Source organism: Petromyzon marinus, chromosome 1, assembly GCF_048934315.1.
Source record: "Petromyzon marinus isolate PM22_M1 ecotype Great Lakes invasive population chromosome 1, UKy_Petmar_22M1.pri1.0, whole genome shotgun sequence".
Lineage (NCBI taxonomy): Eukaryota > Metazoa > Chordata > Hyperoartia > Petromyzontiformes > Petromyzontidae > Petromyzon > Petromyzon marinus.
Window position 1 is genome coordinate 2,110,959 of NC_133667.1, and position 12,488 is coordinate 2,123,446.

The following is a 12,488-nucleotide window of genomic DNA, read 5'->3' on the forward strand; positions in this document are numbered from 1 at the left end:
TAGTAGGTTTATTTTAACAGTGAGAGACAAAATAACAACAAAAAAATCCAGAAAAACGCATGTCAAAAATGTTATAAATTGATTTGCATTTTAATGAGGGTAATAAGTAAGAGCTCTTTGGTCTTGGCCATGGTGGAAAGTTTGGAAACTGATTGATTGATTGCTTCTGTGGACAGGTGTCTTTCATACAGGTAACACGCTGAGATTAGGAGCACTCCCTTTAAGAGTGTGCTCCTAATCGCAGCTCGTTACCTGTATAAAAGACACCTGGGAGCCAGAAATCTTTCTGATTGAGAGGGGGTCAAATACTTATTACCCTCATTAAAATGCAAATCAATTTATAACATTTTTGACATGCGTTTTTCTGGATTTTGTTGTTGTTATTCTGTCTCTCACTGTTCAAATAAACCGACCATTAAAAGATAGACTGATCATTTCTTTGTCAGTGGGCAAACGTCCAATATCAGCAGGGGATCAAATACTTTTTTTCCCTCACTGTATGAAGGCACACAAGGGTGTGGGTGGCCAGCACCACGCCCGACCGCCTTTGTCTCCCCAGTGGCGATGTTTACACACCGCACCAGGTACTCGTTTGAAGCTGAGTCGATCTATGGGGGGGGGGGGGGGGCAGGACCGGTTCAGATAATCGTCACTGTTGTTGGCCGTGAGCGGGAATCGACCTCGGGCGGCCGGGTTCGTAGCGCAGCGTAGCGCTAACCGTGACACCACCACTCCCCACCACAAACACACACACGCACGCACTCACAAACACACACGCACGCACAAATACACACACGCACACACACGTACTCACAAATACACACACGCACGCACAAACACACACACTCACGCACTCACAAACACGCACACGCACGCACATACAAACACACGCACGCACGCATTCACAAACACACACACGTACGCACTCACAAGCACACACTCACAAACAAACACACACGCACGCACAAACACATACACGCACACACGCATTCACAAACCCACACAAACACGCACGCACTCACAAACACACGCACGCACAAACACACACACGCACTCACAAACACACAACACGCACTCACAAGCACACACACGCACTCACAAACACACACGCATTCACAAACACACACACGCACGCATTCACAAACACACACACACACACACGCACTCACAAAAACACATGCGCACACAAACACACAACACGCACCCACAAACACACACTCACAAACACACACGCATTCACAAACACACACACGCACGCATTCATAAACACACACACGCACTCACAAACACACACGCATTCACACACACACGCATTCACAAACACACACACATAAACAACACACACACGCGCATTGCACTCGGCATGCACGCATCCCAGTGTGATGCACGGTGATGGTTATGATCATGATGATGTTGATGATGAGATGGAGATTATTATGGTGATGATGAAGTGATGATTGTTATTATGGAGGGATGATAATCGTGCTGGTTACGGTGACGAGGAAATGTAACAGTTAACAATAATTATTATAACGATGGAGGTGATGATGCCGAGAAAGAGATGATGATGACGATTGTTATGATAATGGAGATGATGATACTGAACAAGAGACAATGACGATAATCCTCGTCGCGATGATGGAGATGATGATGGTTATGATACTGAAAGAGAGAGTGATGATGATGGTGGCGGTGGTGGTTGATGGCCGTGACGGCTCCCCGCAGCCTCCCCCCCTGCAGGCTCCCCGGGCACCCCGGCAGGCCCAGGCCTCCCCGCCGCGGAGCTGCACGGTCCCCTCAGCCTGCCCGCCTGTCTCCCCGCCTGCACGGGTGAGCGACCCCTACGAACCCCCTGCGAACCCCCTACGAACCCCCTGCGAACCCCCTACGAACCCCCTGCGAACCCCCTACCAAGCCCCTGCGAACCCCCTACGAAGCCCCTACGAACCCCCTACGACCCCCCTGCGAACCCCCTACGAACCCCCTGCGAACCCCCTATGAAGCCCCTGCCAACTCCCTGCGAACCCCCTACGAAGCCCCTACAAACCCCCTGCGAACCCCCTACGAAGCCCCTGCGAACCCCCTGCAAAGCCCCTACGAACCCCCTACGAAGCCCTGCGCCTCCACGGGGCCTCGCCCGCTGCTGTCCAGCGCAGGGCGTGGGGGGGGGGGTTGCAGGCGGCGCGCTACGGATATCGAGTGTTGGCACCACCACGACTACCACCACTGAATAAGGGCCATTGCCCGAGACGTCGCCTATTATGTATCTCCTCCTCCCCCCCTCCTCCTCCTTCTTCTCCTTTTAAAGGCCATTGCGTTGTTGACGAACGTGTTGAGTTGTGTTAACTGTCCGTGTGCATCACCGACAACGCAGCAGCAGCAGCACCCAGCGTCACGGGACCGTGGGTTTTAATTTACTGGCACCAAAGCTCTTTAACAGTGGCACCGGCACGCGTGCTACGAGCACCGCTGACACCACCACCACTACCAGCAGCAGCAGCAGCAGCAAGGGCCCCAGAGGGGAACAATTTGCCCCTGACTTCACACATAATAAGTAATATTTAAACAAACTTTTTTTTTAAACACGCTTTAATGAAATGTACTAGTAATGGAAGAACTCCACGACTCCAGGAAGTGGCCCCGAAGCTTGCCACAACGTAAAGGACCGTGAACAATTACACCCAACGTCAGTTGACCGTGGACAATTACACCCAAGCCGAAACATAACGTATAAAAAATAATGTTAAAAATATATATATTTTTATATTTATATGATAGAATATAGTATTGTCATCAGTATGACATAAGCATACCAAGTTTGCAGTCGATACCACATTGGGAAGTGGGTTAAAATTGAGTTACAAGATTTGAGGATACAAAACAACGACGACAACAACGAAAACGACGACAACAACAACAGACAGAGTGAGTTAAATAAAAGCGTGTAACAAAAAATATCCCAACGACGACCGCCCTGTGGATGGTGGAAGGAAGAGGTTGCCCCACGTGGTACCCGCCCCTACTGGGCATCTGTAAAAAAAAGAGCTTTACAGCTCATCGGATTCCTCCAGTATTAATAAACAATTGATTCTGCATTCTGTGCCGCCGGGCCTACGAGGAACCTCTCTGTAGCTAGGCCAACAGCAGCATGGACACAGCCACTAGCAGCAGCCACAGCAAGGAGACAATCACCACCGAAAGGCCATCAACTCTACCACCAGCACCACCAGCACCATGGACAGCAACACCATCGTGGGCAAGCGCCACCACCTCCACCACCACCACCACGAGGAGTGGCACGGCAAAAGCAATGGGCCAATGGCCTTGTCCCTCTAAGGCCACCTGGCCGTGGGCCGCGTTAGTCCGTGGGCGGGCCAAGAGCAGAATTCGCAAGTCCGGAGCACCGCGAAAAGGTGGCGAATATTTAGCGACGCTGGAAGTGTCCTGCTTAGCATTCGGATAGTAAACGCGCGCACTGCGTGATGGTAGTAGCACGTTAAATACGGCCGTCGCCGTGATTATAAATTTGTATTACTATTTAATTTAATCGGCAATTGAAAGACGTTGGTACGACTAAAAATGAGTACCACCATATCAGGCGAGTCCAAGCAAGTCAGGGGGTGTTTCGCTCTGGTCCCATGCACCGCGTCGGGAGTCCTTGCGCAGAGGACGCAAAGGGGTGGGGGGTGCCCTTTTGTGGTGGCTACACCGCACGTGGCTGCCCGACATCCGGTGCTGTGGAGGCGGCAGCGAGGGTCAGTGGATCGTGCGGGGTCGGTGGATCGCAGACGGAAGGCGGGCGGACCGATCCGCCACCTGTTTCCGTCTGTAAAGTAGGGGGGGGGGGGGGGATAGAGCGTTGCTCCCTCGCGCACGGCGTGTGTTTCCTGCGGGCGCTCCGGTCTCCTCCCGCGCGTGTGACAAACACCCGCGTCGTCCACCTTGGCCTCACAGCGTCTTACAAGCACAAACAAAAGAATAGAGCGGCAAGGACCCTCCTGGAAACGGGGCTTGTGGTGATGATGGGGGGGGGAGGGTTGTGTGTGTGTGGGGGGGTCCTTGTGAAGGGGACGCGAAGGGAACCACTAAGAGCCCGGGGTGGTGATGATGATGATGATGATAGTGGTGGTGGTGATGGTGGTGGTTCCCCCCTGCAGGTCCCTCCACGCAGACCCTCCGCGCCGGGACCTCCTTCTCGTACGCCTTCCGCTCCGAGGGGGAGACGCTGCTGGCGGCGGGGGCAGCGGCGCGCGGCGAGGGCAGCGGCGGCTTCCGCCTTGAGGGCAGCGCGCGCGTGCACGTGCTCAGCCGGTGCCACCTGGTGTTGCAGGTACGCACGCGCCTCCGTTGTCCGGTGTGGTAGCGGTCACGGGGTGTGGTGGAGGGAGCGGGGTGTGGTGGAGTGAGCGGGGTGTGGTGGAGGGACCGGGGTATGGTGGAGGGAGCGGGGTGTGGTGGAGGGAGCGGGGTGTGGTGGAGTGAGCGGGGTGTGGTAGAGGGAGCGGGGTGTGGTGGATGTCACGGGGTGTGGTGGAGTGAGCGGGGTGTGGTGGAGGGAGCGGGGTGTGGTGGATGTCACGGGGTGTGGTGGAGGGAGCGGGGTGTGGTGGATGTCACGGGGTGTGGTGGAGGGAGCGGGGTATGGTGGAGGGAGCGGGGTGTGGTGGATGTCACGGGGTGTGGTGGAGTGAGCGGGGTGTGGTGGAGTGAGCGGGGTGTGGTGGAGTGAGCGGGGTGTGGTGGAGTGAGCGTGGTGTGGTGGATGTCACGGGGTGTGGTGGAGGGAGCGGGGTGTGGTGGAGGGAGCGGGGTGTGGTGGATGTCACGGGGTGTGGTGGAGTGAGCGGGGTGTGGTAGAGTGAGCGGGGTGTGGTGGAGTGAGCGGGGTGTGGTGGAGGGAGCGGGGTGTGGTGGAGTGAGCGGGGTGTGGTGGAGTGAGCGGGGTGTGGTGGAGTGAGCGGGGTGTGGTGGAGTGAGCGGGGTGTGGTCGAGTGAGCGGGGTGTGGTGGAGGGAGCGGGGCACCACACCGCAGAGTTGCAAAGATCCCCCGTGTAGCCTGTAATAGACTGTTGGGGCAAGTGCTGTTAGCGCGCAACTGTGAAGGCCCGCACGGCACACACGAGGGGGGTGGGTGGCCAACACCACGCCCGGCCGCCTTTGTCTCCCCCAGTGGCGATGTTTACTGCACACCGCACCCAGGTACTGGTTTTGAGGCTGAGTCGACCTAGGGGAGACCCAGGACCGGTTCAGATTAATCGTCACTGGTGGTGTTGGCCGTGAGCGGGAATCGAACTCGGGTCGCCGGGTTCGTAGCGCAGCGTAGCGCTAACCGCTACACCACCGCTCCCACCCACACAGAAGATAAAGATCTCCCGTATCGCCTCAACAGACTGTTGGTGCAAGTGCTGTAAGAAAGTAGCATCACCTATGAAAGCCGGCACGGCACACACGAGGGGGTGGGTGGCCAACACCACGCCCGGACGCCTTTGTCTCCCCCAGTGGTGATGTTTACACACCGCATTTAGTCCCACGCGTACACACACACGCACGCACACGTGCGCGTGTCGTTACAGCCCTATGGGTCAGGTGTCACTTGTTCACGAGTCGCGACCGTGACCCCGGGGTGTGTGTTCACGTGTCGCGTCTTGGTGTGTCTCCCTTGACCCCACCACCCCTCCCCCCCCCTCGGCGTCTTGCAGTTGCGCGACACGAGGATCTCGTCCCTCGAGGGTCGCCGGGCGGAGCCTCTGCCCGCCTCGGATGAGCTCAGGTAGCCCGCGATGTCCCCGGCAGGGCCGCCAACACCCCCACACCGCAGTCGAAACCCATCGAACCCGTGCCCTCCGCGCGGACCCCCGGGATGGGAGAGCCCTGCCGCTACCCGGCTCCGAGGCTTCCCAGGGAACACAAAAACAAAGACAAAGCTCTCCACCGTGTAGCCTGTAACAGACTGTTGGGGCAAGCGCTGTTAGCGAGCACCCATAAAGGCCGGCACGGCACGCGAGGGGGTGGGTGGCCAGCACCACGCCCGGCCGCCTTTGTCTCTCCAGGGGCGATGTTTACACGTCGCACCGGGTACTAATTTGAGGCTGAGTCGACCTACGAGAGGCCCAGGACCGGTTCAGATTAATCGTCACTGGTGGTGTTGACCGTGAGCGGGACTCGAACCCGGGTCGCCAGGTTCGTAGCGCAGCGTAGCGCTAACCGCTACACCACCGCAACCCAGGGCACGCACGCACACACGCACGCTAGCCCCGCGGGGTCCTTGGAGGGGGTCCTAAGGGGATGTCCGAGGAGCCGCTCCCCGCCAATTGCTCGCCGCTGCGGTGGGAGAGTCGATTCCCACCCCTCACCCCCACTCCCTCCTCACCCTCCTCAACCTCCTCAACCACAACCGCCCAGCCCGGGGCCACGACTGCAGCTGCGGAGAAAATTCCTCCGCTTTACGGGGGGGGGGGGCGAGCTCGGACGCGTTCGGCGCAAGGGGTTCGGGGGGGAGAGTCCACCCCCTCCCCCCACCCTTCGCCTAGCCCCCACCCTCCGCCTAGCCCCCACCCTCCCCCTAGCCCCCACCCTCCGCCTAGCCCCCACCATCCCCCTAGCCCCCACCCTCCGCCTAGCCCCCACCCTCCGCCTAGCCCACACCCTCCCCCTAGCCCCCACCCTCCGCCTAGCCCCCACCATCCCCCTAGCCCCTACCCTCCCCCTTGCCCCCACCCTCCCGCTCCCTCTGCTGCTGCTATCTCTAGGGGACGAACTGCTGCCCTGCCACCGGATTCCACGAGCAACGCTGCACCCTTTCATTATGGCCACTCCACCACCCTCCACCACACCACCACACCACCACTCCACCACACCACCACTCCACCACACCACCACACCACCACAGCCCCCCTCTACTACACCACCACAGCCCCCCCCCTCTACTACACCACCACAGCCCCCCTTTACTACACCACTCCACCACCCTCCACCACTCCACCACCACACCACCACACCACACCACCACAGCCCCCCTCTACTACACCACCACAGCCCCCCCTCTACTACACCACCACAGCCCCCCCCCTCTACTACACCACCACAGCCCCCCCTCTACTACACCACCACAGCCCCCCCCCTCTACTACACCACCACAGCCTCCCCCTCTACTACACCATCACAGCCCCCCCCCTCTACTACACCACCACAGCCCCCCCTCTACTACACCACCACAGCCCCCCCCCCCTACTACACCACCACAGCCCCCCCTCTCTACTACACCACCACAGCCCCCCCTCTACTACACCACCACAGCCCCCCCCCTCTACTACACCACCACAGCCCCCCCCTAATACACCACCACAGCCCCCCCCTCTACTACACCACCACAGCCCCCCCTAATACACCACCACAGCCCCCCCCCCTTTACTACACAACCACAGCCCCCCCCTCTACTACACCACCACAGCCCCCCCCTCTACTACACCACCACAGCCCCCCCCCCTACTATACCACCACAGCCCCCCCTCTCTACTACACCACCACAGCCCCCCCCTCTACTACACCACCACAGCCCCCCCCCCCTACTACACCACCACAGCCCCCCCTAATACACCACCACAGCCCCCCCCTCTACTACACCACCACAGCCCCCCCCCCTCTACTACACCACCACAGCCCCCACTAATACACCACCACAGCCCCCCCCCTTTACTACACCACCACAGCCCCCCCCTCTACCACACCACCACAGCCCCCCCATCTACCACACCACCACAGCCCCCCCCCTCTACTACACCACCACAGCCCCCCTCTACTACAACACCACAGCCCCCCTCTCTAGCACACCACCACAGCCCCCCCCCTACTACACCACCACAGCCCCCCCCTACTACACCACCACAGCCCCCACCTCCCCACACCCCCCGGCTCCACGCGTCCCCAGTGGCCGAGTGTGTGCCGGAGTGAAGTTGACAACCGCGATTCTGCGGCACGGGGATCAGTGAGGAATGGGCGTGAGAGTTGAGTGATGGCTGCTAGGGTGAGTGGGGAGAGGAGGAGGGGGGTGGGGGGCGGGTGAGCGGTGGCGCTCCCCGCTCTCCCCTTGCGGTGGAAGAATGCGCGGCGCTTTCGCTAATTGCCTTGCACCTACGGCACGCGGGGGCTAGCGGGCGGGCGTGAGGGGGGGGGGGGGGCGATCATCCTGGCGGGCGGTGGTGGGGTCGGGTGAGTTGGTGGTGGGGTCGGGTGAGTTGGTGGTGGGGTGGTGGGGGGGGGGAACTTCCGCGGATTTCTGTCGTGAGAGCCAGGCGACCGGGCAGCCTGCGGGTGCCGAGGCCCGGTCCTACATCCCTGTCCCTGCGATCGCGTGGAACCCTCAAGACCCCCGTGGAACCCTCAAGACCCCCCGTGGAACCCTCAAGACCCCCCGTGGAACCCTCAACACCCCCCGTGGAACCCTCAAGACCCCCGTGGAACCCTCAAGACCCCCGTGGAACCCTCAAGACCCCCGTGGAACCCTCAACACCCCCCGTGGAACCCTCAAGACCCCCCGTGGAACCCTCAACACCCCCCGTGGAACTCTCAAGACCCCCCGTGAAACCCTCAAGACCCCCCGTGGAACCCTCAAGACCCCCCGTGGAACTCTCAACACCCAATCGCACCTCCAGGAGTCTGTTGAACTCCCAAACGCTGTGGATTCCTCTCAAGATCCCATGGAACCCCCAATACCCCGTGGGAACATAGACCCGTGTGGAACCTCTAAATCAAGTCACATGGAACTCGGCGGTCACGGCGAGACTGTGTTTGTGTCCGGGATGAAGTCGAGGATGATGATGGGATGATGATGATGAGGTTGGGGATGATGATGATGATTGGGGATGATGATGCTGGGGATCATGATGATGAGGTTGGGGATAATGATGATGATATTGGGGATGATGATGATGTTGCAGATGATATTGTTGGGGATGATTATGTTGGGGATGATGATGTTGAGGATGATGTTGTTGGAGATGATGATGATGATGATGTTAGAGATAATGATGATGTTGGAGATTATGTGAGAGATGATGATGATGATGATGTTGGGGATGATGTTGCGGATGATGATGATGCTGTTGGAGATGATGATGATGTTAGAGATAATGTGGGAGATTATAATGTTGGAGATGATGATGTTGAAGACGATGATGTTGGAGATGATGATGTTGGGGATGATGATGTTAGAGATAATGATGATGTTGAGGATAATGTGAGATATGATGATGTTGGAGATGATGATGTTGAAGACGATGATGATGTTGGAGATAATGTGAGAGATGATGTTGGAGATGATGATGTTGGAGATGATGATGTTGAAGACGGTGAAGACGATGATGGCGTTGGAGATGACGATGATGATGTTGAAGTTTGCGGAGGCCGGATCTCCGCTCGGTGCTGAGACCGCCAGCGACAGAAATCCGTGGAAGTTCGCACCTTGGCTCTGAGCCCAGGAATGCGCCGCTGTCCGCACGGCACCTCGCGCTCCTCCACTGGTCCCGACGCATTCCTGGGCGCAGCTTAACAATAACAACAACCACCACAACGATCATCATCATCATCAGCAACAACAACAAGGATCATCAGCAACAACAACAACAACCACAACGATCATCATCATCGGCAACAAGGATAATCATCAACAACCACAACGATCAGCAACAACAACAAGGATTATCATCAGCAGCAACAACGACAACCACAACAAACATCATCATCAGCAACAAGGATCATCATCAACAACAACAACCACAACGATCGGCAACAACAAGGATCATCATCAGCAGCAACAACAACCACAACAATCATCATCATCATCAACAACAAGGATAATAATCAACAACAACCACAACGATCAGCAACAACAAGGATCATCACCAGCAGCAACAACAACAACAACGATCATCATCAGCAACAAGGATAATCATCAACAACAACAACCACAACGATCAGCAACAACAAGGATCATCACCAGCAGCAACAACAACAACAATCATCATCATTAACAACAAGGATAATCAACAACAACAACCACAACGATCAGCAACAACAACAAGGATCATCACCAGCAGCAACAACAACAACGATCATCAGCAACAAGGATAATCATCAACAACAATAACCACAACGATCAGCAACAACAAGGATCATTACCAGCAGCAACAACAACCACAACGGTCATCATCATCATCAGCAACAAGGATAATCACAACGATCAGCAACAACATCAAGGATCATCACCAGCAGCAACAACAACGATCATCATCATCAACAACAAGGATAATCATCAACAACAACAACCACAACGATCAGTAACAACAACAGGGATCATCACCAGCAGCAACAACAACAATCATCATCAACAACAAGGATAATCAACAACAACCACAACGATCAGCAACAACAACAAGGATCATCACCAGCAGCAACAACAACAACGATCATCATCATCAGCAACAAGGATAATCATCAACAACAACATCCACAACGATCAGCAACAACAAGGATCATTACCAGCAGCAACAACAACAACGGTCATCATCATCATCAGCAATAAGGATAATCATCAACAACAACAACGATCAGCAACAACAAGGATCGTCACCAGCAGCAACAACAACAACGGTCATCACCAGCAGCAGCAACCGCGAGACACGCAACTCCAAGTCGCAACCAGCGACACGGCCAAGACGAGCAGGGTTATGCCGGTTGCGCAACTGCTCGCAACCGGTTGCGCAGACGCCCGCAATCGGATCGCTCGGTCGCGCAACCGATCGCTCGTGCGAGTTGCAGGCGCTATGCCCCGTGCCAGACCTTAACCCCTGACCCCCAGTCACCCACCGCCCCGACCCCTCCCCCGACCCCCCCCTCCGTGACCTCAGGCTCCCGCCCCCCCCCGGGAAGGATCCGCGAGACCCCTGCTCCCCCCCCCCCCTCCAGTGGGAGTTGGAAGAGGGGGGAGCCGCATTCCTCCCATCGCTGGGTCGAGCCCCCGGGCGAGGGGAGAGGGAGGAGAGGGGAGAGAGGGTCAGGAGAGAGGGGGGGGGACAGGAGAGAGAGGGGGGGGACAGGAGAGAGAGAGGGGGGGGGGACAGGAGAGAGAGGGGGGGGGGACAGGAGAGAGAGGGGGGTAGGAGAGATAGGGGGGGCAGGAGAGAGAGTTTTGTTTTTCTCGTTTAGGTCAGGGGTGGGGAACGTCCAGCCCGCGGGCTGTATAAGGCCCCGAAATCATTTGGTCTCTGGCCCTGCAAAGGCAACCGCAGGCGGGACTCGAAATTCAATAAATCTAGGAGCAAACCTGGAAAAGCAGTTGCGAGTAGCAGCAACATCATCAACACCGGCTAACATCCTCACCACGCCTCGCCAAAGAGAAAGCATTTCCAGCCATCGCATTAGGGGTTGAGTTAATGAATTGTTTGACCAAATATAACGGGCTAATGTTTAAGTTGATAATTTTGTTTGGCCCGCGAATGATGTTAAAAATATTCAAATGGCCCTTGGCAGAAAAAATGTTCCCCCCCACCCCCCCCGGATTTAAGTGCACTCGGCCTTCAATGAGCGCCTGGGTGCGGCGTGCGTGTACCGGACGTCGCCACCGGTATTGGCCACACCGCACCACCAATGGGCCTCGCTGGACGAGCACCTGCCCCAGCCAGGCTCCAAGGCTACACGGGGGGGGGGGGACATTTGTTTGCGCCGTCCGTTGTGGTCGGTGCCTTACCCCTTCCTATCAGATGTTTTACACAATCTTCTTTTCACTGATATCTTAGTGGCTATTTATTTAAATATTTGAGCATCTCCCTTTCTCTGGTATTTGTATCTGATAAAGAAAAAAAAGGAGAGTGGATATGAGAGAGAGTGGATAGGAGAAAGAGAGGGGATAGGGGAGAGAGAGAAAGGGGGGGGGGGGAGGAGGGGACAGGACAAAGAGAGGGGGGCAGGAGAGAGAGAGAGTTGATAGGAGAGAGAGTGGACAGGAGAGATTTTTGACTTTCAAACCACTTTCATTGCCGCCAGCAGCAACAAGCACTGGAGGCGATTTTGATACGAAATTCACAATAAACACACGCGTTGTGGCGCTGGATGCGCCGAGACATAACAGAGAGAGAGAGAGTTTGAGGTAGGTGGAGGAGACGGGAGTTAGGAAAGAGGTTGATAGAGCGGAAGGGAGAGAAGCTTGGGGGGAGAGGGGAAAGAGGAGAGAGGTTTGAGAAGAGGGGAGAGCGGAGAGAGAGGGGACAGCTACCTGCCCGGACTCGCCTGACCGCGTGCCCTGAAGGCAGCTGCTCTGGTTCCAGGGTGCGGCGCCGTTACCTCGTTACATCATCGCCTCCTTAGCCCTATAACCTTCATCACCTCGTCACCGTCTTCATCATCATCGTGAACACCACCAACACCATCAGCAGCCATGATCTGTCAACTGCTGAACGAAGGGCACGCGATGGATGTGCATCAGTCCATCTGG

The 12,488-nt window shown here is 56.7% G+C and overlaps 1 protein-coding gene across 1 annotated transcript in view; it reads left to right on the forward strand.

Annotated features, from left to right (window-relative positions):
• Window positions 1-1,712: 1,712 nt before the first annotated feature.
• The window catches only part of LOC116941407 (uncharacterized), a 43,087-nt gene continuing 32,311 nt past the window's right edge, over window positions 1,713-12,488 (forward strand). Inside the window, exons 1-3 of the mRNA XM_076075046.1 lie at window positions 1,713-1,830; window positions 4,158-4,330; window positions 5,701-5,771. The gene's annotated coding sequence lies outside the window, so the exon portion shown is untranslated. The remainder of the gene's footprint in view (window positions 1,831-4,157; window positions 4,331-5,700; window positions 5,772-12,488) is intronic.